Source organism: Cibotium barometz, chromosome 62 (genome assembly GCF_041138505.1).
Source record: "Cibotium barometz isolate CiBa-2024 chromosome 62, ASM4113850v1, whole genome shotgun sequence".
NCBI classification, from domain to species: Eukaryota; Viridiplantae; Streptophyta; class Polypodiopsida; order Cyatheales; family Cibotiaceae; genus Cibotium; species Cibotium barometz.
The window spans coordinates 5892186-5900805 of NC_141107.1; the positions used below are offsets into that span (position 1 = coordinate 5892186).

Sequence of the window (8620 nt, forward strand, 5' to 3'; positions counted from 1 at the left end):
ACGAACTTTGTGGTTTGAAATTTTGTGTGGAGAAGATTGCAGCTGTCTGACAGTCCTAACGACTTCTCTCAGAAATAGTATGTAGTGGGCCTGGTTTTGGCAGTTCATGTACATGCTATTAAGTCGTGACAAACATTGCCCAGGCCCTGAATGACTTCAAAGTAACGCTGAACTATTCTCACATTCGTGTTCTGAGTCTTATAGAAAGGAGAGTGGTCCTATTTCTGCTTAGTAGTTTCTCATTTGTGTTCTCAGTCTTATAGAAAAGAGAGAGGTCCTAATTCTGCTTAGTAGTTTCTCAGTGTGAATTTTGTGGGATAGTAAATCACTGGGGCTTCTCCTCAGTATGCAAGGTGTAGAAACAGTCGTTCTGCATTCTCTGAGCTCTCTCTTGTTTTTCCTTCTGCAGATCCACATCCAGGGCCAAGGCAAGTTCAACTTCCTCCGGCAGTTCTCAGCAGCTGGCGCTACTTCCGCCTGCTCAACCACAGAACAAGATGGTACCTCCTGCAACAACACGTGCTCAAACAATAGATCTCCTAAGCGGTGAATCGTTTCAGGGTCCAACTGAGTTATCTTCTCCTGTACCTCCACCTAGTGTCCAACAAAATGAGCAGAGTTATTTGCAACCCAATGGAATGCATTCAGGGCAGTTCGGAGCACCCTCCCAGCAGAGCAACTATGGCCAAACTCCACAAGTTCATATTGCAAACCAGTCACCAGGGCAGTTCCACAACAGCAATTACATGGTGTCTTGGGCACAGCCGACCTCACCTTTGTCAGGCTCGTACCAACAAATATCAGAGTTTGGTACAGGACAGCCTAGTCCCCACCCAAGTGGGTCTTCATTAAATCCACAACAGGCAGCTTTGATATATGGTACAAATCAATTTGCTCCTCAACAGACTGGACCTTCACTTAGTCCTCAACAACAAGCTATAATCTATGGTGCTGAGCAGTCCAGTCCCCAACTACAAAGGCCACAGCTCGACTCCCCTTATGTAACACAGGTACCAAACATGTCACAGCCTGGACCTTTACAAGCTTACGGCTCTCCTCTTCAATCACAGCAGCCTTACAGATCTTCCCAAGTTCATCCAGAACAAAACCTGAATTCAGGTCCCTATGCATATAGCCCACTCTCTGTGCAACCCCAGCAAGGTTTCAGTCCGCAGTCAATAAACAGCCATTTACCACCTGCACCTTGGAGTACTGAGAGCACACAAACTCTGGTGTCCCAGGAAGGCTCAAATTTATATGAAAATGTCATGGTATCATCCCTACCTCAACCCTCTATACAAGCTACTGACAGGCAACAGCAGCAGGGAATGTTATCTGCCGGGCAGTTTCCTCAGGGTGTCCATCCCAATTTAGCTGGACAAATGCAAAACCTTTCACTCCAAGGACCAGGAAGCTATTACTCATCTATGCAACCACCAGGACCCTACATGCAGCAATCTGATTACACATTTTTCCAGAAGCAGGGTGTTCCTAAGAAAGAAGAAAAGGCAGAAGATAGATTGTTTAAAGATTTGGTTGACCTGGCAAAGACCAATAAAGGAGGAACGTCAAGCAAATGATAGAGATGCTGTGTTCTGTCGGTTACTGCCTGTGACTTGCTGAAGATTGGTTTGCCCTCTTTGCAGATTGTTTTACCTTTCTGCAGTAGGTTTCTTCCTGTATATCACAATTGTTTAAACCTGTAGAATCTATCAAGCAGTTTGACGATCAGTCCCTTCATAGACTTCATCTGTGATGCCTTCCTTCCTCCCATGGCGAGTGTAAAAATTGCTTGTGTGAACAGTATAATAATGAACCAGCATTTTTTCACGTTTTTACTGAAACTAGTAACCACTGACTTTTCTACTGCAAATTCAAATTTTTATCCTTCTGCAGCTGTAACATTATCGACGGACATTGTGCACACTTTTCTTATCATTGAAGGTAAGCAGAAGATGAGGTTGTGATGGATTTTTTCTGCTGCATAATCTTGGGTGAAGCTTGACTATGAAGATAAATTGGGGGAATCAATTTGGCCTTTTTACCTATGTGATGAAGCTTACATATGCTTCATGTTATTGTATAAGCAACAAAAGTTAGTGTGGATCTGCTTTAGCAGCCAGCAATAAGTACACACTGTATTGTCATGCTCATTTAGCGACAGTCATTTCTGGGTAGCTTTGAATGTTGAAAAAAAATCTTTTATAGATGCAGGAAGTGGGATTATGACTCATATTCTTATCTGGTTTGATGGCTTGTCAAGTTTTACTTCACGAGTCAGTGAGAGATTAGACATTTCTTTGGCAAGATGTATGCTGAAGTTTTGCTTGTATCTAGACATGGTCTCGCTTTCCAACATTCCAGCCAGCTTTTTGCATTTTTAATGTACATACCATGGCCACCAATAGGGGTAAACACCCTGTGAGTTTATAGTGTTTACTTGCTGCTGCTTGTCTCTACATCATTTCTGTCATTTATAATCCTATCATTTTCTCACAAATTAGAAAAAAGCTGGTAGAGGGAAACCTACCCTGTTTGAATAATCCCAAATCATCTTGTCAGTGGAGCATATCTTTAGTCAGCTTGCTAATGAGTTCTCAATCTTATTTACAGAGAAAAGCAGATGATGTGCCTTTTCTGGTCACACAAGTTCTGTTCTGAAGCTCTTTCAAGAGTCTGCGCTGGACAGCAGCTTATTGATCTTTCTTGCGTTGGGCTCATCACATTGGTAAGATGGATTTTAGGACAAGCATAAATTGATACTTGTCCACAAAGGTTCTGCGGGAGCCTTGTGAGGGCTAGGGTAAAGCATTTTATGGGGTAGACTGGCATGACATGCCAACAATCTTGATTATTGCTGCTTAACTTTTGTATGTCTGTAATAAAGAGGCTGCAGAGAAACTCTAATGACCATTTAACTTTTATGATTCGGAGTCAGGAAGGTCAATACTTGAAGGTATGATCACCAGCCTTGCAACCATTTAAGCTACGGTAAGGGTATCGTGGAAGCTTCAGTTCCTAACGTCAAGGGTGTACTCTGATGTGTATAACTACATTGCATGTGTACTTCAGTTCTTGATTCACGAGTTTGAACGTCAGAGAGATAGGTACGGAGTTTAAACTCTGTGTTTGTAAAGCATGGAGATAGGTAGGTAGAGAAGAGGTGTAGGTAGGAAGGTAGGGGAGGGAGGGAGGGAGGGACAAAACAGATATAAAAAGTGGATTATGGATAGATGGCTAGATAATTCATATGCCATTTATGAATTTTCTTTATTTATTTGATTTGCTGTGTGGTGTTCATCTAGCTTTTCGGTGTCTGCTTGGATCGATTTTGGAAGGACAGTTTTTTTCTTAGCCTGCTCATAGTCAAAGAAGTCCCCTACTTGTTTCTTCTCAAGTTAGAACCCCTAGCCACGGAGGTCTTGAAAATAGAACAATGGATACTGAAATTCTGCGTGCACTCTCAGCAAGGTTGCTACAGATATGCAAGGTTAGCTAGGTTCCAGTCTTATGAGAGCAAACTCTTAAACTTGGGTGGATGACAGGCAACAAATGCTTTGCTAGGCAACGTTTCCGTACTAGGACTTGTATGAAAACACAAGGAGTGGTGTAACAATTTTCACACTCACTATGAGAATCAATCATAAATCAAAGGAGACCTTACACAATAGAAGAGAACAACAAAACTCTAACTGCTTTTGCAGTTGATTACAAAAGATGGTCTCCCTTAGCAATGCATTTTTCATTTGAAAACTTCAGAGAAGAATACATTTTAGGGTACAAGAGGAAATTCTGGACTTATATAAAATCTCATTAACTTTCAGCCTCGAAAATGAGGAATTGGAACACATATCTAGCTCCAACCAAGATGAGACGGCCTCCAAACTTGATCAAGCAAGGTGCTTGGGGTTGCGGACCTCTCGTCTTGAATATTTAACACTGATACGACAATGTATGCTACCCATCTGGTGGATAACTAGACCTATACAAAGTTCAGTACCAGCGTAGTTACATGGCTTCTCTTGATGCCTATTCCCAGATGATGGGTGCTGCGTGATTGCCCGATCATGGCTATGCCTCATATAGGGGGAAGTACACACTAGAGCAGGTTAGAAACCAGATTGCAAAGTGAATGATGAGAAAAAGAGCATCGATTCGTAACATACACAATTCCCTCACTCCCTCCCTCCCCCCCTCCCCGACCACCCTCTCCCACAAAATGACTATTTGAAGGTGATCATTGTTGCAATCAAGGCTTCATGTTGACTTGTGCTAAAGTGCATGTATAAAAAAAGTGCATGTGTAAGCTTAATTATAGCCAAGTTGTGTACTAAATTTGAATGTGCTACATGCAAGCTTAAAACATGGGGGGTTATTTCTCTAGTGGGGCTCGTGTGTCTTTGAGAATCTGTGTGACATAAGCAACATTTTACTTGGCTTTTAAAATGCCTCAAGAACAACTTTGGAACAAGTGTGTAGCAATACTGTATTTTTGAGCGCTTGTTGACGTTGGACTAGTTTGATCCAAAATATTCACCAAAGGTTACGCTTGACATATAAAATGATGCCATACTCTCAAGTATGTTGGTGGATTTGAGTACTTGCAATTCTCCGTTCTCCTTCGGTGTATTTGAGAACTTAACACTCCCAAAGTATAATGGGTGAAACTAAGCTCGTTAGAATTTGCTTGATAAACTCTTGCATTTTTCATATCTTCACCATGGACTTCTTGTTATCATGATCTTCCACACACAACAATAACCATACACTAGAGTTGGGAGTTGGACTTTTGCTAATGAAAAAGCATGAATCCTTTAGTGCCATGTTCTTGAAGGTAAAGTTACAATTGGAAATCTCGATTCCAAGTAGAAGTGGATCAAATGGTGGTCTGTAGTCTCAACCTCTACTTCTGCATGCTAATACTCACAACCATTGGTGTAGGACATGTCTCTTTTGCAATACCATTAGGGTGGGAAATCTAGAAACCGGTTTGTAAGCACACATAGTTCAAGAACGAGTACCACCTCTTAAAGGAGCCCATTATGGAAGCTTCTTCACTAAGTTCTAGGTCCTCTATATTCAGATGAGAAAGAAGGAATATGAGGAAAGGTAAAAACCTAGTTAGAAGGACTACTTCCAACCTAGGTATTCCACAAGAGATATCACCTAATGTGCTCTCAGTCATACTCTAAGCCCATAGCCTCAAAGCTTGGTAGGCATAGGGAAGGATTAATGATCTAACCAAGATTTGCAAAGCCATGGGAAGTTCAATCAAGTTTGCAAAGCCATGGGAAGGATTAATGATCAAACCAAGATTTGCTCATCGCCATGTGAATATGCAAAAGACATACTAAGGATTTCATTTAAAATAGGAAGGGATTTCTCAAAAATACAACACCTAGAGGATCTTAGATTTGGGCAAAACTAAGCCAATCCATATCTCAAGTATGATGACCAAATTTGATGGAACTTAAGATCCCATTCAATATGTAGAGAAGTTCAATCAAGTTTGCAAAGCCATGGGAAGGATTATTGATCCAACCAAGATTTTCTCATTTGGACTTTTCCTTGAAAGAAAAAGGCCATGCCATTTGTTTAGGGCACTAAAACCACTTGAAAGGGTTAACTATGAGGTCTTAAGACACACCTTCACTGTGGGAGCCATTTTGTGTAAATTTACAACCTCAAGCAAGAGGAATATGAGACCGCGTGAGACTACATTGCCCAAGCCAAGTATCTCCACATGAGATGGAGTCCCTAGATGATTATTACTCATCAATTAATTCATGATCAGTCTTAAGATAAAGAGGCTTCATGACCATATCTACTACAGGTTTGGATACTATATCTTTGTTGAGTGTATAGCACCGTGCGAAGGCAGTAGTGAACCTAGCAGTAGACAATCTATAAGAATGGATGTAAACATCCACCCAAACTAAGAGATAGGGGATGTATCATCCAAAGCCTTTAAAATAGTGAAGGAGGGAGCCCAACCACCACCAAAGAGTCCTAAGCAAGGACATGAGCATGGATGAGTTGGTAAAACAAATATACCTTACAAAACCAATTAGTGGTAGGGCCAACCCTCCTTATTCCTCAAGCCAGACAACCTCACTTATTCTCATGTAGAGATATGGTCTGGTGTGCATAAAGTTTTTGTTTGCTAAGGCCTAAATAATAATAGTATTGTGCTTATTTCTAGCACACCACGAGCACTACGACATATGGCACCTGATGCCAAGGTAACCATTTGCCTTACCAACCCCACCAGCTACTTCGTAGTCACATAAGCTCCTGTGCATGCTTACGAAAATCCCTTATCAAGAGGTATGTATAGATCGTCATGTTATTGTACTCACCTCCGATATTACTGTTGATGGATAACCAACATGGGATGATTAACATAGTAGTTAAGCATAATAAATAAATGATTATTTAACTTAATCATCATACTACATATAACATCTGTGTATTACCGTTGGTGTGAATAACCAACATGGGATAACCCACCTTTGGTATTACTATTGGTGGATAAACCAATAGTAATACCGACACAAGATAACCCACCTTCGGTATTACTATTGGTGGATAACTAACACTGGATGATAAATCAAATAGAGAACAAACAAACAGATAAATTAATCATCATAACATATTAAGTAAACATAGTAAACAAGCAAACAAATTAATCATCTCATAACACAGATAACATATATAACAATCATTACAATCATCAAAAACTCGAATAGAGTAATACAACTAAGGTATACATTGAAATGTATGCTAAAGGTTTTATCCTAGGCCAACACACCTGGCACTCTCCATGGTGGGTCATCTACCTCATGGATAAAGGGCATACAACTGATGCAATGGGTTGTGTGCCCCGTGGGGATAAAGGTTAGATCCACATAGTTGTGTAGCAGGGTGATTAATAACAAAGATAGAATGGCTAACCCTATTCTATCCTTTGTCCATGGACCTTTTTCTAGCCCACTGCTGATAAATGTTGGACCCACATAGTTGTAACATGCTAATTAATGACATAGCTAGAATAGCCTAATCCTATTGTATCCTAGCTATAATATTTATAACATTCTTATGTGGATGAAGAAATCTATATTCGATTATCAACATATTTTTGTAAAAGAATGTGGTTGATATGGATTTGGATCTTCAGGAGGTTGTTCTAGATCTAACTATTGGTTGTCAATGCTCTAGCAGTTTAGTCAAGTAAACAACACTGCATCCCTTCGTGTAAGTGCACGATCCGCTATAATCTTTTCCATAGCAAACACAGAGCTCCACACTGGATTGAGAGCTTTCTTCTTTAAAAATTTTATCTTTCCGATTTCTACTACTCGATCATTTCAGCTTGATTTTTCTCTACTTTTGTTGGTTAGCCATCCTCAAAGACAATTTTCATCATGCACTTTTTTGACTCACATGTGCCGATAATTGCAAATTTTTGAACATGCCTAGCATCATGCAATTTCGAGGCAGTCGGTTGCTCACTAATGGGCTCTTTTTCTTTATTTATCTATGTGGTCATAGATGATTTGGTGGTGTCCTTGATAGTTTGGGAAGTTGGAGCATTAGACTGGCCTCCAGATACCCCACTAGATCCACCGGTGCACCATCATTTGATTGTTTATTCTATAAGCTTTTTGACTGGTAATCCAAATCTATGAGAAGTCAAAATTGCTATAAGTATCCAGCTGACATTATTGCATTCCATAATGATGTATGTGGTGAGGATGATGCTGCCATATATCCACAAAAGGAGGAAAGGTTATGTGATGTTTATGATGAACATGTTAATGCAATGATGCCCTTATGATTACACATGATGATATTGATACTAGTGATGATGCACATGATGCTATTTTGTTTGACATGATGATATTATTGCAATGATGATGCACATGATGGTATTTTGATGATAGTGTGAAATAGTCAAGAACATTTCGATTGAAGACTCAAAACCAAGGAAATCATATGCCTGTGAGGATGATGCTTGTAATGACACACATGAAAACCATGCAATAACAAACATGAAAACCATGCACTTGTGTTTTTTTAAAAATGTTATGGCTTATGCTGAAAATAGATTGATAGATGCAATAACACACATGAAAACCATGCACGTGTTTTTTTATGCTATGAAAATAGCTTGATAGATGCATGTGATATGATGAATAATGTGAATATACACGATGATGCACAAGGATAATGAGCATGATGCCTTGAGTTTTTCTTGTTGCACATGATTATAAGATCTATGATGCTTTGCCTTGTCCTAATACTCCAAAGTCTCACATAGTGGTTTTCAACTACGATAACGCACCAACACTTCAATGACCAGTTACAAATCATGTATAAGATATTATTAAACCTAATGAGGCCACCTTATGTCAAACTATTGCCAACTTACTACACTTGTCTTGCATGCATGCTTAAAAGAATCCATTTGATCCAACTAGAAGAGTTCAACACAGGAGGCGTAGTGTATAGTAGTGTCCCTTGTAATAATTATCATTTGATTGAAAATTCTTCCATGTCTAAACATAAAGAGTGTAAGCATAGGAGGCGGTCTATATCAATGCCCCTTATTTTTACGATT

The 8620-nt window shown here is 39.7% G+C and overlaps 1 long non-coding RNA gene and 1 pseudogene across 3 annotated transcripts in view; both read left to right on the forward strand.

The window, feature by feature from the left end:
• The window catches only part of LOC147604067 (TOM1-like protein 3), a 167117-nt pseudogene extending 165273 nt beyond the window's left edge, over window positions 1–1844 (forward strand). Inside the window, exon 9 of the transcript XR_015265436.1 lies at window positions 410–1844. The product of XR_015265436.1 is annotated as a TOM1-like protein 3 (transcript). The remainder of the gene's footprint in view (window positions 1–409) is intronic.
• Window positions 1773–2965, forward strand: LOC147604069 (uncharacterized). Of its 2 annotated transcripts, XR_015265435.1 has the most exons (3): window positions 1773–1944; window positions 2614–2728; window positions 2939–2965. It is a non-coding gene; the product is annotated as an uncharacterized LOC147604069 (long non-coding RNA). The 2 variants fall into 2 exon arrangements; XR_015265434.1 differs by lacking the exon at window positions 2939–2965 and having other exon boundaries at window positions 2614–2924.
• Window positions 2966–8620: the final 5655 nt, after the last annotated feature.